We start from the raw sequence: 20,564 nt of genomic DNA, 5'->3' as shown, positions 1-20,564 counted from the left end.
TCTTGAGGGTGGGGGTGTACCATTTTTCGTTAGTGGTTGTTTTTTTCCTGACTTCTCGTAAGGGTGCTATTCTGTCCAATGTTTGGCGGATTCCGGTTTCTAGCCGGATGACATTGTTACCGATAGGTACATTGTCTGGTAGGGAGACGTCTATTTCGTGAAAATGGTTTTGGAAATTGGAGTCTTTGATTAGTCTCCAGGCTCTATTGGAGGTGAGGGGGGTGGATCTGGTCTTAACGGGTTTGCCGGGAAGTTCGAGTGAGAATGAGAGCATGAAATGGTCGGACCATGACAGAGGGAGGATTTCCTTGAGGGTGGTCGACTCGATGTTCGTGAAGAGGAGATCCAGGGTGTGCCCTGCTATGTGCGTAGGGCCATCGACCAGTTGTTTAAGTTGGAGGATTTCCATGTCGTATTTGAGCTGTGTAACTCCAGGGGCATTGGGGTTTTCGTAATGGACATTAAAGTCCCCAATGATCATGTAGTTTTTGTGCTTTAAGCACAAAGGGAGTACTTGATTCAGGAGTTTGGCGCTGAGGTTGATTTGTTGTCCTGGTCCGTTCTCTATAAGTTTTAACGTTATAGATTTTCTTAAGTGGACCAGGATGATAATTGCATCCGGGTCTGTCTGTAGGAGACTCGTGTCTTCCTCTATTAGTTGGGCTGCCAGCATAGCTGCTTCCCTTTCTTCTTCACTGTCTGACATTTTATAAATGCAGGCTTTGCAGAGTTGGTCTCCAAGGAGACAAAGATTAGGTGCACAATATTTTTGAACACTGTATCCTTCAACGTTGAATAAACCAGAGCTTTACATAGGAATCTCTTCCTACTGAGTTCGGGCGGATTTTAACCTTTCACCCACTCCAGACGTCTATTGGAGTATTTACGGGAGAAAGGGGTCTGTGTGAAAAATGCACGACTGAGTTACTCTAACGTCTTGCGTTAGTTTATCGCCTTACCAAACCTTGGGCGCCATGTAGTGTAGTTCCTAGTTTCCCACTAGGCCCTGCGCATTGGAATAACATAAACAGTAGTATCGACGTAGAAGTGCGGATCTTCCAGGCCTCCACTGACTATGCTAAACTTAATTGGGTTTGTTACCAACTAGCTCAGAGGTCACTGGAAACTTTCTTGACTTGAATAGGAAGTGATCAGCTTCCCTGGCACAGACAAGAAGGGATTCAGTTTTCCAACAACCGTGCAACATGACAACTTTGCTCCTCAGATCAAGAGTCAATCTCTAGGGTCGTGTGAAACAATAGACAGTTATTTTACTCAGTCAGGTTGGTGCAGTTTACTTTCACAATATGTAGAGAACAGAGAGACGGGCGTTTGTCAATAAAGGGTTAACATTTATTGAACAGTCTTTCTTCTCCTACAAGAGAAATGAATTGCCACAATTGCAAGACTTGTTATGATAAAAAGTACGTACAGTAAGATAAGTATTGCAAGATAATACTGTAAAAGCATTGATATGGTTTCTTAGCCATACAATGGTTTAGAAGTAATAAAACATATATACAGTCATATATACATTAGGCTAAAATACTCAACTGGTGCTTCTAACTACGCCTACCCCAGTGTACCTGACCTAAGCCTAATACTTGGGAGGGGAGTAAGTAAGTAGCTTTAAGTTAAGTTGGTTTTGCCAAGGTTTGCTTCAAGAATTCTCACTAAGGGTTTAGTCAACACCATACCTCTGGATAGAATGATGGAGGTCTGGTATCTCCTTCAGGGGGAACTCGGTATCCCAGTCACCCGCGAGGGTAGACCAGAAACGCTGGAGCTGGATTTCTCGGCAGGAGAAAGACAGCGTCTCTCTTCAGCGCGTCGAGGAGGAGGAGGGGGGACAGCGTCCGCGGGCAGCTGGCATCTGCTGGGCTCTTCGCAGAGGTACGGCTGTTCAGCTCCTAGTTTCACCACACCATCGTTCGCGCTTTGGCAGCGATAATGGTATCAGCAGCTTGCATACAGCAGCTTCATCAAGCTACGGGCAACAGGCTGCAGCAACAGGGCAATTGCTTAAGGCAACGCTGGTAATATTTATACCTGACAGGCGCCTGGTTTGACGTAAGTTTGCTGGACATAAGACGTCAATTAAAGATGTCACTAGGAAGTGATAGCTATCAGTTGCTCATTAGAGTTCCATTACTAATCAAAACACAGCAAGCGGGGATTTCCAGGTTTGCTGAGTTTTTATCTTGTTGAAGAACTCGGAGTGTTAATCTAGGAATCTCAGATAGTGACTTCTGCTCTGTCATTGCACTAATTGGTTGCAAAGGAAGTGGCAGAGAAAACTATTCTGGAATGTGGCTCTGTTCGTGTGAGGCCAGAGATGACTTTCTGAATATTGCACTTGAACGGTTATGCCAATATAGGGAATAAATGGATTTATAGCCGAATAGGGGCATAAGGTCACAGTATCGATCAGGATCCTACATAAGCACGCAACAACATGGTGGCCCTTGGGGTTTTGTGGTTCTGTGCAAGTGTACTGCTTGCATGTGTATAATGCTGGCCCTGTAGTTTTTGTCTATGGACATGGGGCCTTATTTATGACGGCCTTGCGCCACCCGTGCGTCACTTTTCCCATGCTAAAAGTGACGCACTGGCGGTGCAAGGTTTTCATAAATAAGGCTTTTGTTTTTTTGTGACTTGGCCTTTTAGTTATGAAAGCCTACTGTTGTAGGTGCATGAATTTTAACATGGGGAAAAGTGACATATCTGTGGCACAATGCATTTATAAATGAGAAATTTTGTATTTATTTTTAATGGAGAGGATTTTGGGGAACTTATTAGTTATGCTTGTTCAATGCTATAATGATTGTATATTGTGTAGGAAATAAGTTTGTAATAAGTTAATAACATTTTATTATTTCCATTTTTAGAGTGTTTGGTGCCTGAAAGGAACCACCTGCCATTTGAATTGAAAAATTGAGAGTATATATTCTTTTTTTCAGGTGAGTTCCTTTTTTTGCTTTGGCAATTTCTGTGGGTGGTGATGAAAATAATAAAGAATATTTTTTTAAATGTTTAGAACATGATTTTATCTTAAATTTTTCACATGTGGTTCTATCTGCTTATACTACATATGTTTTTTGAGATGTTCTCTATTGACAGTTCAAATTATCTTTTATTGAGCTTGGTGCATGTGTTCTTTTGCAAGGAGTTCAGATTTAGAAATCATTGGAGTATAATTCTTTCAGGTTTCTTTTAATTAATACTTGTGAAGTGCTCATTATTTTTGAAATCTTGTTGTATTATGTTTGGCAGTGTTTCAGCTTTATTTACAGAGAGGTATTATGATATGGATCTAAATGTAATGCTCATGTTTCCTGCATATCTGCATATCTGTGAATATACTATGTATAGGCACTTTTTTACATATTAATGTAGAGCTTTATTATGAGGTGGTTGTTCATGGTTAGTATGACATTTGGAAAGGGGCGACCACTCGGTCCCCCCGAACGTATGGCAGGGTGCCCGGATCCCCCCGGGAAAACATTTTGGGCGGGGGGCGTGTCTCGGCTGGTATGCCCGAAGCGGCGTAGCCGGGGTGCGCCTTTTCCCGCCCAAGAAGGGGTTGTCCTAGACACCTACACCGTTGGTCACGCCCCGTAGGCGTACCAGAGGAGGGTACACGCCCTCCCGAAGAGGAATAAAAGGAGCAACAATCCAGAGAAGCATCCTCTTGTTCCTATGCTTGGAAGCTGCACCCTCTCGTTGCACGTGAGCCCTAGACGGAACAAGGAGCAATTTTGAGAACTTGTAATTTTTGTGTTTCTCTTCCAGGAGCCTTCTCCACCGGATCCAGGACCTCGTCGAGCAGCTAAGCAGCAAGTGTCGAGTCTCTGACAACGATGCCTGGCAAGAAGGTTGGAAAGAAGGCAGGGACGGAGCAGATGCTTCGCAAGCTGATGAAGGAAATGGCGGACATGAAAAAGCAAATGGCGGCAATGAATAATACGGGCAGACCGAAGAAGGTCATCGGACCAGCATTACCGGGAGTAGTCCCCGCGGGGAGAGGTAAAAGGGCCAGGAATAGGCCGGCAGGGGGGGAATCCCCAGTTCCCGAGTCACACCCTGTAAGCCCAGTTAGGCCAGTAGAGGCCCCGGTACCTGTACCGATCCCGGATGCGGGCCAGCCAATTCCGGTAGTAGTTACGCCCACTAGCGAGGAGGAAATGCCTCCGGAGTTGGCCGCCCAGTTGGCCGCATGGCTTGGAAAGAATACCGAGGGTGCAGCGGCGCCCGGAGACACGGCCAAAGAGGCTAGGTTATTAATGAAGCAGTTGCGGCAATCGCGAGATGCCGCGAAGGCGAATGTCCCTCTTGTCCCCTCACAGATTCCCTCGGAAGAACCAGCGGCTAGCGGTGGAAAATCGGCAGGACCGGCTGTGGAATCTGGTAAGCAGCCATTGCCAATGGCAAATGGGGGGTCTTTGCCCTCAAGGAGGGAGAAAGTAGTCCAGCATATTCCTCTGGCCACGAAAGAGATGATTTGGGCTGATAAATATGTCAATATGTTTTCGCTCCTGACTGATCACCACGAGATTGAGTATGTTAAGGCTCAGAAGGATTTGTTGCATCCGAGTGTATGTCGCGCAAAAATGGCGGGCTTCAGGGTGGATGAGACGATTTCGAATTGGGCCAAGGCCTTTGGGATGTTTACCGCTATTATGGGTTAGCGTAAGCCAGAGATTATGACTGAATTAGCCTGTTATCAGACACGTATAATGGATTTCCATGAAACATATGAGGGCGATCTATGGAGGGGTTATGATAGTAAATTTCGCAAGGCCAAGGAGCACGATTCGTCTCTGACGTGGGACTGTTTCGACTCCGTCTCTTGGCAGAAGCAGCTCTTGCCGGGCACGACGAAGTCGTCCTCGCTCGGCGAGTATGGGTCGGCGCCTTCCCGCCATCAATCGGCGGCGCCCTTTCGATCAAACCCCGCAGGTGATCACCAACCCAGGAGTAGTGGGAATGGAGGTAGAAAGGGGGTTTGTTGGAATTTTAACAGAGGCAAGTGCACAAGGCCACAGGGGACATGTAAGTTCAGGCATGAGTGTGCTGGGTGCGGACATTCTTCACACCCGGAGAGTTCGTGCAGAGCCAAGAATGGGGATACCGGGGGTAGAGGAGGTACCAAACAGGTCTAATACCGGCCGAGGGGTACCACTACCTACCCCCGTAGATATCATGGCGATGATCCCCTGGCTAAACGAATACCCTGATCATGTCTCCGCTGGGGTGTTACGAGACGGCTTTTCATATGGCTTCCACATCCCGGCGGGGGATTTTCGGGGGGACTCAAAGTGCAGAAATCAACTGTCCGTTCAGCAGCACCCGAGGGTGGTAGAAAACAAGATTGCGAAGGAAGTTGTCCGGGGCCGGGTTGCCGGCCCATATAGGCACCCGCCTGTTCCTAATTTCATTTGTTCACCGTTGGGAGTGGTCCCCAAGAAGGACCCAGGTGAGTTTAGGTTAATTCATAACTTGTCGGCTCCTAGGGGTCTTTCGGTGAACGATGCGATTGATCCTGGAGTCTGTTCGGTGCGGTACGCATCCTTTGATGAGGCCGTCGCCATGTTGAATCGCCTGGGGCCCGAAGCGCTGATGGCTAAATCAGACATTGAGTCAGCATTCCGGTTGCTCCCGGTACATCCTCAAGATCAGCGTCTGTTAGGTTTTGTGTTTCAAGGACGCTATTACATGGACAGATGTATGCCTATGGGCTGCTCCATCTCTTGTGCTTATTTTGAGAAATTCAGCTGTTTTCTGCAATGGGCTTTCACAAAAGCTACGGGCTATACACAGGTTATGCATTACCTAGATGATTTTTTGTTTTTGGGGCCAGCCGGTGACACGGAATGTGCACAGGCCTTACTGGAATTTTGCAATCTCATGAAACGGTTTGGCGTGCCATTGGCACCGGGGAAAACGGTGGGGCCATCTACTTCACTCGAGTTTCTTGGAATTGAGCTCGATTCAGTGGAGGGATGCTTCCGTTTGCCCAGGGACAAGGTAATGAAATTTAGGGCATCGCTAGAATTGTGCATGAGCAAAGAGAAGGTAACTCTCCATCGGTTGCAGCAAGCAGTGGGCCAACTTAACTTTGCCCTCAGAGTGATACCAATGGCCCGCCCCTTTTCCCGCTCTATTGCACAAGCCATGGTCGGTCTCAAAGAAGGACACCACCGCACGAGACTATCTGCAGAGGTTCGCCAGGATATGCGCATATGGTTGGCATTTCTGGCGGATTTCAACGGTCGAGTGGTATGGAGCAAACCACCAGCATCCTCGGAAGAGCTGGGTTTGTGGACCGACTCGGCAGGGAGCGTGGGATTTGGCGCCATCTTTGGTAATCGATGGTCGGCGCAAACATGGCTGACGTGGTGGCACACCAATGGGCTAACAGGTAACATTGGGTTTCTTGAGCTGTTCCCCATTTTGGTGGCCCTGAAAACATGGCCGGGCAATTTCCGTGATCGCTCAGTGGTATTTTGGTCCGATAACATGACCGTTGTTGAATGCATAAATAACCAGGCAGCACGCTGCAAGTTGATTTTGAGATTGCTAAAAGAAATTGTCCTACTGTGCATGAGACTGAACGTTCAGTTTAGGGCAAGGCATGTGCCGGGTGTATTGAACCAGGCGGCTGATGCACTCTCTCGTTCCCACATGCAGGCCTTCAGGGGTTATCTACCTTCTGCGGATCTAGTGGCGGCACCGTTTCCCGAAGCTCTCTGGTCACTCGGTGCCCAGGATTACAGGACCTCGTGGGAGCCAGCCTAGCCCCCAGGACATGGAAGGCATACGAAGGAGCGTTTCGTTCCTATTGTGCATTTTTGGGTCCAGCAGGAGGGAATAAGTGGGGACAGGAGGAGTATGTACTGAAGTTTTTGGTAGCACTCCACAAGGCAGGTCGATCAGCAGCGACGGCCAATAGGCACCGGGCCGCCATTGCATTCATGGCGCAGGCTTACGGCATCAAGGACCCTACATCGTCCTTTTTGGTTAAAAAGGCGCTACGAGGGTGGCAACGCCTTGAGGGTCATAGAGTAGACGAGAGGCGCCCGATTGGGTTAGAAAGATTGTCCCTGCTGATGTCAGTGCTCCCCACGACATGTTCCTCCCAGTCCGAAGTAGTGCTGTTCCGGGCTGCTTTCGCATTAGCATTCCATGGGGCTATGCGGGTGAGCGAGCTGGTGGCAAAAAATAAGAAGGATGTGGGGGGAGGTCTATGTCGGGAACACGTTCAGATTAAGGGTGATTCAATGGTAATCACAATAGCCAGGTCTAAAACCGACCAGGGCGCGATGGGGGACAGTATTGTGGTCCAGCGCATGCGAGGGTCCCCCATGTGCCCGGTGCAGTGCGTCGAGCAATACCTGGCGCAAAGGGCTGTAACATGGGGGGGAAGCTGCTGAGACACACCGACACCACCCCACTGACAAGGTTTCAGTTTCAGCGGGTGTTAACTTTGGCAATCGCGGCAGCGGGCTTGGACCCGAGCGATTTTGGGACCCATTCCTTCAGGATAGGGGCTGCTACAGAGGCTACAGCCAGGGGTCAAAGTGTGGAAATGGTGAAACAATTGGGGCGATGGTCCTCGAACTGTTATAAAAGGTATGTGCGATTGCACATGTTGTGAAGCTAATGTCATGCACTCACGCTTCTTGTCTTTGTTTGGTTTACAGTTTCGCGAGCTTGCAAGGCGGGGCGGACTGTGCAGTCGACCCGACACCTGGGGACCAGCGGTCAAAGATCACTGGCTGAGGAAAGAGTGGTGTGGGTCGTGGGCCACTCATACGTGAGGCGTGCCGCGGACGTATTCAAAGCAGGTGACATGATTCACGCAGCTGGGGAATACGGGTACAGGGTGACCTTCCATGGAAGGGGCGGGCTCTGTATTGACTGGTTTCAGTGTTTTGTGGAGGAACTGTTAGGGCGGACGAGGTCACCGCCGTCTATAATCATAGTGCATCTGGGGGGCAATGACTTGGTGTCGCTCGGTCGACGTGTACTCCTCGGGCAGGTTCTATCCACTGTTAGCTGGTTGGCAAAGAGGATTCCGGGGTGCACAATAGCATGGTCACACATCGTTCCAAGGAAGGTGTGGCGGGGGGCCCTCTCTGTGTCAGCTTTGAATCACTCAGTAAGGAAGGTTAATAACAAGCTGGGTAGATTGTTTCGTTCAGGGCAGTTGCACTGTATTCCGCATGGATGTATCCGGGGGGATCACATGTATCTCGAAGACGGGGTTCATTTGTCCCGGGAGGGGAATGTCTTACTCATAGGAGACTTCATAGCATGGTTACGGGGTTTGTATAGTCATGACCTTTAGTAGGAGTGTGGGGGGTCCGGATAGCCGGTCAACTATCCGGCCTGTGGCGGTAAGGTCATGATCGGTGAGCAGTAATTTCAAGATCCCTAGAGGGGGCGTCACCCATTATGGATGGGAGCGCCCGGGGGGAGGCGGCCATTGGCCCCTCACAAGGGGAGGTGGCACCCACTAAGTATGGGGTCGCCGAAGGGAAGGCGGTCATAGGCCCCTCCCAGGGGAGGAGGCGGCTCGATGCCCCTCCTAGGAATTTCCCGGGGCCAGGATATCCGCGACGGCGGATGTGGTGAACAGTGTGGGGTGGGAGGGGGGTCCACGCTACCTTCTAGACACCTCACACGAGTCCTCGGACGACCACTAAGATGGCGTCGAGTTAAATAAGGGGCCCCCGTTAAGACAAGGGAAATTGGAAGTTGGCATTAGAGGTACAGTCCTCCCCTCACACGTGAGGGGGGAGTTCTGGTAGTAGGGATCTGACACCGGTTACGACCTTGCCGTTGGCCCGTAATGTTAGGATGTACAATTTTTAATTTAGAAAGTATGCATTTGCAGGATGTTTAGACTCGGCTAGGAGAACCTTTGTATTAGAGATTTGTTAAGGTTAGCCAATAAACGTGACTGCAGTAAAATGTATAAAGGAAAAATTGTACATGATATGAAACTGTTATTTTAATGTTTTAATTTTGTTTCATATTTTAATAAATACGGCCGGGAGGGTAACTCCCTTCCGCCTTCCAAAAGTTCAGAACTGCGTCCGTCTTCCCATCCTTGGGATTGTGTTGGGAGGGGGTGATAGGCATCCCGGCCATATGGAAAGGGGCGACCACTCGGTCCCCCCGAACGTATGGCAGGGTGCCCGGATCCCCCCGGGAAACCATTTTGGGCGGGGGGCATGTCTCGGCTGGTATGCCCGAAGCGGCGTAGCCGGGGCGCGCCTTTTCCCGCCCAAGAAGGGGTTGTCCTAGACACCTACACCGTTGGTCACGCCCCGTAGGCGTACCAGAGGAGGGTACACGCCCTCCCGAAGAGGAATAAAAGGAGCAACAATCCAGAGAAGCATCCTCTTGTTCCTGTGCTTGGAAGCTGCACCCTCTCGTTGCACGTGAGCCCTAGACGGAACAAGGAGCAATTTTGACCCACCCACCAGCCCCTTATGGCAACGTTTAGTAATGCATTAAAGTGGAGTTGCATTAATAATATCTTTTTTCCAAAGTTTTTTTAGTGTGTAATAAAGATGTCAGATGTTTGAACTGCAATAAAGTAATTTGCTTCTGAACAATTTTCTCATCCAGTGAGCGGAGTATCACAGTCTAATGGAATGTGTAGCATGTGTAGATAGGTGGATGAATAGTACAATGTCCAGGTAACCGCTTTTTTCGCTCTTTTCTTTAGGTCCAAAAACGTCGTATTTATTTTGGTCGGGCGGTAAGGTCATGATCGGTGAGCAGTAATTTCAAGATCCCTAGAGGGGGCGTCACCCATTATGGATGGGAGCGCCCGGGGGGAGGCGGCCATTGGCCCCTCACAAGGGGAGGCGGCACCCACTAAGTATGGGGTCGCCGAAGGGAAGGCGGTCATAGGCCCCTCCCAGGGGAGGAGGCGGCTCGATGCCCCTCCTAGGAATTTCCCGGGGCCAGGATATCCGCAACGGCGGATGTGGTGAACAGTGTGGGGTGGGAGGGGGGTCCACGCTACCTTCTAGACACCTCACACGAGTCCTCGGACGACCACTAAGATGGCGTCGAGTTAAATAAGGGGCCCCCGTTAAGACAAGGGAAATTGGAAGTTGGCATTAGAGGTACAGTCCTCTGTGCGACCGCCCCTCACACGTGAGGGGGGAGTTCTGGTAGTAGGGATCTGACACCGGTTACGACCTTACCGTTGGCCCGTAATGTTAGGATGTACAATTTTCAATTTAGAAAGTATGCATTTGCAGGATGTTTAGACTCGGCTAGGAGAACCTTTGTATTAGAGATTTGTTAAGGTTAGCCAATAAACGTGACTGCAGTAAAATGTATAAAGGAAAAATTGTACATGATATGAAACTGTTATTTTAATGTTTTAATTTTGTTTCATATTTTAATAAATACGGCCGGGAGGGTAACTCCCTCCCGCCTTCCAAAAGTTCAGAACTGCGTCCGTCTTCCCATCCTTGGGATTGTGTTGGGAGGGGGTGATAGGCATCCCGGCCATATTGCATATGCTAAGACATTGACATGGTGAGTATGCTGTTGTAACATAAATGGAACTGTCTCTGTGGGAAGTAGTAATCTGTTACGTGAATTAAATGGTTTGTATAGTGTGATCCTTTTCTTCAGAGTGCATAAATTTATATTGCACTTTGTAGTGATGAAATAAAAAAATGGGTCTCTAAAAATTATTGTACAGGTAATAAATATTTCAAATATCTAGAAAATCTAAAAATACATTTTACAGTGAAATGTCTTTTATCAACAGTAATTATTTAATGGAAAAAAAAGCTCAGTGTCAATGTTTAGAGTTATATTGCCAATTTCTTTTTCAAAACAAGAGGAATGTGGTATCTTACAATATATAGAGTTAATAAGTTAGAGATTATAAAATTATATGTAGTTTAAAAATTAGTAAAGGTAGTTTTCAGTTATACACTTATAGAAAAAGATATAATTTAGTCTCTATATTTTTTTAAAAGGATAAAGAAGAATTTAATCAAAATAACTATGGAGAATTGGTCAGAAGAGAATGAAATTCATTTTGACATCATTAATGAACTGATGGAGGAAATTTTAGACGCGGTTGTTCAAGAGGAAGCTGATGAAAATTATTATTTTATGGACATATCCTTAGATTCAGCCTATTTAGAGCTGATAGAAGAAGATGAGGACAATGGACTTGAAGAAGTCCCTGATGAACTAATGTTGGAAGTTCTTTTAAATTATGAACTTTTGAATAAATAAAAAAAAAATTGATAGCAAAGCATTCGTGATGACAGTTTTCTTGATATATTCATCGATGAAGTGCTTCATGAGAGTGATAAGATATGTTCTCATGAAGTGTAAAAGAGATCGTAGAAAAAAAGATTAAAACACTTATGATGACCGATAGTTCTTGAAGAAAGTGTACTGTTTGTATGCTTTAAAAAAAAATTTAAAAATTGTCTATAAAGTTAAAACAAATATAGAGTGTGATAAATTTACAAGAAACATTCACTGCAGGATTTACTACTTTGTTCAGAGATTTTCTGTTATTATCTGTATTTCATTAGAAAATGAATGTGTGGTTTTAATTTGTACGGTATATGCCAATAGTGAACTATAATATTTGGTATTTTTGTGTTTTACAGATTCACAATTTCATCAAAATTTTAAATTAAGATGCCGACCAGAATTGAAAACTAAAAAGTTTTTTAAAAGAATTTTGGGAAGGAAAAATGTAAATATTGAAGTTCAGAAGGAGAAAACGATATCACTATCTAAAAGGAGATATGGAATCAAAGATTAAAATGTTTCTGGAATTAGGAGAGATGAAAGTGTGTACAGTAAAACCCGGAGTAATCAATTCAGCCAAATCAGGAAGCGTATGTTTTACAACAGAGTCGTTTAGAATTTATTACAAAAGGAGAAAGTTTCTAAAAGAAGATCTGCTTTTTTTAAGAAGAAACAATATATAGAGGGTATCGTTGAGCGCGCATTTGAGACAAAAAGAAAATTATTTATTTTAATACTTAATAGAATAAATATTTTAAATAAGGCGATTCGAGTTTTCAAAGGTAAAAGTAAATGGAAGAGACACATAAATAGGAGTAATTTTTGTAAAGTGTTTTCTGGGAAGTGGATGCATACTTCAACTTCTGAGCCATTTTTTAATGAAGAGAGTTACTTTCAAGTAACGATCTGTTGCATGCAGTTGACACCAGTGGTCGAGCGTATGAGGTAAAGGATGGTTGTGTTATTGAGAAAGAGAAAATTGTGGTTAGAAATGCAGAAGATGTTATGGCTAGAGAAGCTTTAGAGGGACGTCCTAATGCTCCTGTTTACAGTTGGAATTGTAGTAGCATTTGTAGTGTACGACAGGATTCAATTGATTTCTTTCGCAATTTCTTACGTAAGTACACTAAAGAAAGTCTAAAAAAAAAAATTAAAATGTTGCAAGAATTAGATCAATGCAGAGTGCGAGAGAAAATAGGTCTGCAAGGCCATTCTCTGGCTTGTCTTTCTAAAAAAATATGCCAGAGTGTCTTTCATCACTTCCGGATGTTAGCAGTGCATCATACTAAAATGAGAAAATTAGTGAGAAAGTTGTACTATGCAAAAAGTCCAGCACTTTAACTTAAACAGTTAAATAGTGCTCTTTTGTATGGATGTTAATTAGATGTTAAGAAGATTTGTGCAGAAATTGAGGTAAGGTATTTTGGTCCAGAGGAAGATAATGCTGAAACTGATATAATTATAGAAGGAAATGTGTTAGAAAATGTTGGAAATGTAAATATTGAAAATTTTGAACAGGAAATAATAAAGTTTAAGGTAATTGCAGGTGAGAAACCAAATTTTTCTTGGGTCTGTTGTCGACGCATTCATTACAAAAGTCAAACTAGGTTAGTTGATTTATATTTAAAAAGTGAAGATGAAAGTAATGGTCAATGGAAAGATTTTGCAACTTATTTGTTGGTGGAAAACTATTTTGATTTGGGTTTTGAGCAACGTGTTTGTAAATATTGTTATAATAAATTAAATGAAAATAAAATGCCTGCTAGAGCTGTTCATAATAATCTAGAGTTGGTAAATATTCCATCAGAATTGATGGATTTAAATACTTATGAGACGATTCTGATTCAATGTGTACATCCTTTTCAGGCTATTGTTCGAATGGAGCCTAAGACTGGTAAATTAAATCCTTCAGATTTACTAAGAGGATTAAAGGGTAGAGTTGTGTATTTGCCTCTTGATTTAAAAAAAAATATGGAAACAATTGGTGTTGAAAATGTAGAAGAGGAACCTCTAGTTATTCTAGTTAATGGTGTACCTACAAAGAGTAAGAAAATCTGGCAAGATTTAGTGGATGTTAGGAAAGTGGAAAAGGCAACGTTGTATTTAGTGCAAAATAATAAGTATTACAAAGATGTATACGTAGAACAAGAAGATGTAAGTGAAGAAGAGGATAGTGATTTGTCTAGTGGACAAATTGAAAAAGTTGATGTATCCAGATCTGAAGAAATGTATGAACATTACAGTGTTCATCCACTGCATTCCAAAGAAGCAATAGGGAATGCTATTGAATTATTTCAGATGAAAAAGGGGAAAGGAAATCCTATTAGTGTGTGGGAAGAAAGTTTGGAAGGTCGTTGTTTTCCACAGTTATTTCCTACAGGTGAAGGTACACGATATGATGATCGACCTATGCAGATTCCTGCATCTGAGTACCGGACAACAAGATTATATGCAGAAGATCCAAGGTTTCGCCAATGCATTCCATATTTGTTTCATCTTCTGTTTGAGAGTGACTTATCTGGTCTGTCTTATGCAGTAAATCATATCTTAAAAAGTGGTGTACATCTGCAAAACATTTCTTCAAAGGAATTTATGGATAAAGTGCAACAGAAAGATAGTGTTTTGGATTCACATCTAATTAATTTAATGGCTTGTCAGCGGGGTACTAATGAGTATTGGTACCGTTGTTGTGGAGATTTGAAGTGCATGCTTAGAAACTTAGGAGCACCAACATGGTTTTTAACTCTAAGCTGTGCAGAGTATGCTTGGGAAGATTTAATTGAATTTCTTCGGGAGGCGAATGCAAACATAGAAAACATAAACTACAAGACACCTGGAGAACTGTGTTCATTAGATCCAGTTAATGTTTGCAGATATTTTAATCATAGATTTGAAGCTATGATGTCTTTCATTACAAACAAGAAAAATCTGCCTCTTGGTGAAGTACTGGATTTCTTTTGGAGAAAAGAATATCAAGCAAGAGGTGCTCCTCATATTCATATACTGCTATGGATCAAGGATGCTCCTAAATTTGGAATAGACTCGGATGAGACTGTACTGTCTTTTATTGAACAGTATGCCACTTGTGACATACCTAATAGTACAACTGATAAGGACTTAAGAGGAAAAGTGTTACGTTTTCAAAGTCATCGCTGTGGAAAATATTGTCGGCGAAAATTCAAATCAGAGAGCAAATTTTACACCAAATGTCGCTTTGGATTTGCACGACCGGTACTTTCAAAAGGAAGAGTCAACAATTTGATGTCATGTTTGCGACATAATATCAGAAGGAGGTCACCTAAAAATACGTACAATTTAAGAAGAGGTGAAGAATCCAAATATATTAATGGCTATAACCCAGTCATTTTGTCAATGTGGAATGCTAACATGGACATACAATATGTTGCAGACAAATCTATTGCTGTGGCTCGATATGTAACGTCTTACATCACGAAATCTGAAAAGACGGAACTGAAGGAGATGTGGGAAGACATTTCTCATGAAAAGAGCCTGAGCAAGAAATTGTATACGTACAGTTTGAAGATGCTGTCTCATCGAGAAATTGGAGCATATGAATGTTGTGACAGATTATCATCAGCAAGTCTTCATGCGAAATCAAGGACTATTCTCTGGGTGAGTTTGGGCCTAGCAGAAACACGAAACCGTGTTCTGAAACCTGTGCAAGAAATTGAGTATTTAGCCCAGAAAGAACCAAACAGTACAGACATTTTGAAAACAAATATGTTGTATACATACTATCCAAATAGAAGTACTCTGCTTGAAAACATTTGTCTGTATGAAATACTTCAAAATTATACTTTTAAAAGAAATGTTACAGAGAACATTGATAAAGGTGTACATGCTGTAATTGGACATGAAGGATGTCTGGTAAAACAAAGAAAAGGACACTTGATAAATCATCGGAAACTGAGTTGCGAAACACCTGATAAAAGAGAATTTTACTATTTTGCTCTTTTGCAACTCTTTAAACCATGGCGTAGAGAAGAGGAACTACTTGGAGACTTTGATAGTTATGAAGATTCATTCAACGCATCTAAAAGTAGTATTGAATGTCCTGTTTTTAGTAAGTATCTCCAAATGTTGAATGATGAAATAGCGCAAGAAGCGACAATTGCAGTAGAGATTGCTAGAGATAGTTCACAAGGTAGTCAAAGTTCGGCTTCATTAAGTCAAGATCCACTGGGACAACCAATTATTCAAAATGAAGCAGCCACTGCCATAGATGAGGTGGAAAGAGCAATGCAGCAAGGTCAAGAGGAAGTAATCGACTTAGAAGAATTAAAGAAGCAGTTTAATGTTGAGCAAAGACAGATATATGATGAAGTGACAGAGCACATTGAGCATGGATTTCGTCATGAGAGAAAAGATTGCTCATGTATGTCATTTGAACCTATTCGATTATATGTAAGTGGAGAAGCTGGGACTGGTAAAAGTTTCTTAATTAAAGGAATTACTACATATTTACAGCAAACAACTCAGTCAACACTGTCATGTGTTGTTACTGCTCCAACTGGATTGGCAGCACATAATATTAAAGGTGTTACTTTACATCGTTTACTGATGCTGCCAGTTGAACATGAAAATAAATTACAATATCAGAAGCTATCTGGAGAAGCTTGTTTTGAAGTTTCTAGAGTCCTTAAAAAAATGAAACTTCTTATTATTGATGAAGTAAGCATGGTATCCAATTTAATGCTTGCTTTTGTGCATTTAAGAATGCAACAGACACTTAAGACAGAGTATGATGTGTTGTTTGGAGGTAAACATGTCATAGTTTTTGGAGATCTACTGCAGCTAACTCCTCTGAAAGGACAAACTGTATTTGAAACTGTTACACATGAGGAGACCAGAAAGTGCCTGGGCAGTATTGGAAATGTAAATATATGGTCACATTTCAAATATACTGAACTGATTCAAAATATGCGACAGGCAAAGGATACTAAATATGGAAGTATTCTTCAAGATATTAGGATTGGAAAATTAACTGAAGATGCGAAACACACTCTACGAACCCGATTACTTTCCAAGCTGTTTCCTAATGAAGATAATGTACCTGAGAAAATTTATAGTAAAGAGGTAGCAGATAAGTCAGTGATATGCTTGATGCCAACTCTGAAAGAATGTTCAGTTTTTAATGAGAAAATGTTGAATTTAGAAAATCAAGAAATTAAGAAACTGGAAGCTAAAGATAGAATAGAGCATGAAGGTAGTACTATTGTTTTGTCTGAAAAGTTGAAATTAAAATTGGATTCTCTTCAAAAAACTATATCTAAAACTGCTGGTTTAGAGAAAAATCTGTATGTATGTTTAAATTGTCGGATAATCTTAAGGAGAAATTTACATGTAGAAAGAGGATTGGTAAATGGAGCAATGGGTAATGTTGTTGGTTTTGTCAATTATACAAATAGAGATGAGATTGAATTTTTGAGGATAAAATTTGATGGGATTGAGGAAGTTCAATAAATTAGTCGATGTTCAACTCGTTTTTTGCTTGTGAAAGACTTATATGTCCGTCGTAAGCAATTTCCAATTTGTTTGGCATATGCGGTGACTATACATAAATCTCAAGGTTTAAGTGTAGATTGTGCTTTGGTAAATATTGGAAGCACTGTATTCAAAGAGGGTATGGCGTATGTTGCTCTATCGCGAGTTAGAACTTTATGTGGGCTTTATCTAATTGATTATGATGAGACAAAGATTAGTGCAGATTTAAATTGTGTGAAGGAGTATAATAGGTTAAGAAGAGAATATGCTCCAAGTTTACCTCAATATCCTTTAATTGAAAGGCGTATAGTTGGTCAGAAAAGGAAAAATTAGGACAAATGTGCTGAAGTAGTCGAGAAACGACGAAAACAAGATGTAGCTGTTGTTGGTAGACGTAGCAAAACTGTTAGTATTGAAGAGATTGTTGGATTTAAGTTTGAAAATAGGTGTGGTGTCAACTGCTATGCAAATGTAGTAGTTAATGTTGTTTTCTTTTTGAAAAATGTTAAGAAACAGATTATAGAAAATCAGGAGCATACATTTTGCTATTCTTTAAATTCTATATTTGAAATGTGTAGTAGTGGTGATAGTGAAGTAGCAAGTGTTTCAGAACTAAGGAATGTTTTAGACATATGTGCAGGAGTAAATCAATTTTCTCAGAATATTCAGCAAGATTGTCAGGAATTTATCATGTATATGTTTACAGTTTTGGAAGATGAAGGTGTAGATATTGATAGTCTTTTTGGCCTTTCTTATAAATGGGAACATAAGTGTGATAATTGCTCATTTTTAAGTAGTACTGAGATACCCAGTGAAAGATTTTTATATTTGACATTACCAGACTGCAAAGAAGTGCCTTTTAATAAACTAGTTAAAGATGCGCATCAGAACATGGTCTGTTCTCAATGCAACTCTGAAATGTTATCAACTTTATTTATCCATAGATACGGACAATATGTAATTTTAATGTTTCAACGATGCAGAGCTGATGGGAGTAAATTGTCAACTTTAATAAAAAAATTTGTGGCTTCTCAAGTTTCTATTTCTAGAAGAACATTTGTAACTGTAGCCATCATTTTTCATGAAGGGCCTTCTACATTATCAGGACATTATACCGCTTATTTGAAGTGTGCTAGTGGCTGGACACTTTGCAATGATACCCAATTGACTTTTAAAAAACGTTTTCCTTTTGCCTTAACTAACTCTTATTTGTTATTTTTGGAACCCAAATTTCAGTAGAATGACTTGCTGTAGGAAGATGTATACTATAAAGATCTGAAACTTACTAGTTTACAAATATCATGTAAATGAGGGTGTACAAATCTATAAATGAAATTTGTGTTTGGCATAGTGATAACATCAGGTACAAATTTACTTAATGTTTGATGGTATAAAACATGTTACAAATTTTAATTGTGAAGGTTCAGAAAATAATAGATAAGACTAAGATTAAATAATTTCTGAAAAAAACTACTTAACTCATAGTATTTGGCCACGTGGAAAACTATGAGAGAAGAAAATGAGTACTTTTGAAAATTATTGTAAAACTTATATGGACGCAAGTTTTTGGGAGAGGTATTTAAAAGATAATGAGTTAGCTTATACAATTTGGCCACGCGGAAAGGTATGAGAGAAGAAACTGTGTCTTTCAAATAGATTTTTTATAGGAGATACCTGCACGGGGCTTTGTTGAGATATCTTGAAAAATAAGTGGTATACTTTAATTAGTTTGTAACTGTGGAAGATGTAGTGTGCTTACTCAAGAAATTGCGAATTTGAGGAAAACATTTAAGACATGTTTTTTTCAGGTATTTATAATATGTATGCAGATTTTGTATGGGTTTTTTAAACACAATCATTTTGATTGTGTTTTTTTTCCCCGCTGTTATATGATGATTAATATTGAAATCACTCTTGATAGTGAAAATCAATGTATTCTGAGGACAGCAAAAATAAACCATTTAATATGTTGTTTCACTTATTTTGTTACATTGCATTCAGAAATATGTATTATAACAGGTTTTTTTTTACTCTCCTCCACAGATATTATATTTATCAGGTAAGTTCAATTAATAATATCCGAGAGTTTTCTCTGCATCTCTCTTATTGTCTCTTATTGTCTCCTATTGTTTTTTTTTAATAAATATACTTTATAATCTTATTTTTAATTTTCTTCCACAGGTGCTACGTTTTAAAAAGAATTTTACTTTTTTTTTTTTTTTAGGTAAGTATATATAATAAAGAAACTTTTACATCATTGTGTTATTTCTTTGTCTATCCTCGTTAAAGCAATGTCATCTTTTATATTAAACACTTCCACATAGGATTGGGTGCATTGTTAGAAGGCATGCTTTAAAAGTGATTTAATAAAATGAGCGACATTTTACTGAGTGAGTTTAGCAATACTGATATATGAAAACAATGGTGGATATGATATGAAATGTTACTTGGTGTTCTTTGCAGGACTTAAAATCCTGTGTTGCAGTGCTAATTCTGCCTCAAGATTAGGGAGCTGGGAGGCTTAGTGGTACTTGTATGGTCATGATAGAGCTACTCCTTTCTGAGCCATGGTTGAGGTGTGTTCATGATAAAGTGGTTTCGTCATGCTTCTGCTTAGTGAATAGAACGTGTCACGGAAGCGCAATGTTAGTGTTGCGCAAGCACAGTGGCAAGTTCATCACAAATGTTGTCCGTCTTGAGGACAGCTGAGGCAATGCTCGTGATGGAGCAGCTTTGTGATGAGTATGGAAGGATTTAACAGCTGTTAAAAAAACCTGAGGGGTCTCTATAAAGAGGTGATATGTGTCATTCTAAAGCCTTGTATCATAAAGAAGTGTTCCTCTGAAGTAATGCGTCTTGAAAGTGGCTGACAGTAATTTATGAGATTTTACTCAGTGACTTTCAGGCCCATGCTGTTTCAAAACTGTGCATGTGCTTGAAGCAGGCGTAGGTCTCGACGCAGCAATTTGAATATAGGGGTATTTTTTAAAGGGGGTTTATCTGTGTTTTTTGGCTTTAAAAGCCAAGAAAGCAGAGATAAAATTATCTCTTTATTACCTAGCTGCCGCTAACACCAGTTAGCGACAGCTAGTAGGAGATAGCGACCATTTTGGACCCCACTTTGCATGTCAGTTATATTTATATCTAATGAGATGCAAAGTGGGCGTGCCAAGATGTCAGCAACTGAAAATAGTCTCTAACATTGCTATTTCATATTACTAGCTTTTGGAGATATTTGCTCTAAGTGGGAATATCTCTAAAAGGTAACACCTGCCCTGAGCAGTTCTTAGCCTTCTTATCCAATGGGAGGTGGATAACATGGCTAATAGCATTAGGTCGGTATTGCATGAATAATGCTGACTTTTCTGCGATATTCATGCTTGCAACGATTTTTACCGCATTTCCGTTAAACCTTGTCAATACCAAGGTTTATTTGCGGTAAAAATCGCCGCAGCGGTGTGGTAAATTTTTAGTTTATAACCAAGCAATAGAGATAATTTTCGCTATTGCTTGATAATATGACCCAAAGTGCACTGGTGAGCCTTGTTGTAGCTGCATTACATTTGCCATACAACTCTAGTAATGTATTGCTTTTTCTGCACAGATATATTACACATGTGTTGGACCTGGGGTAGCCTGGCCTAGGGCAAGACTAACATACAGAGGCTCTGTGTAAAGGTTGCAGACCACCCAAAAGTAAAGCTACGCAATAGCACACAAAAGAAAAACACTACACCAAAAATTGT

Source organism: Lissotriton vulgaris, chromosome 5 (assembly GCF_964263255.1).
Source record: "Lissotriton vulgaris chromosome 5, aLisVul1.2, whole genome shotgun sequence".
Classification (NCBI taxonomy): Eukaryota; Metazoa; Chordata; class Amphibia; order Caudata; family Salamandridae; genus Lissotriton; species Lissotriton vulgaris.
Note: the sequence above shows the minus strand (reverse complement) of the source record.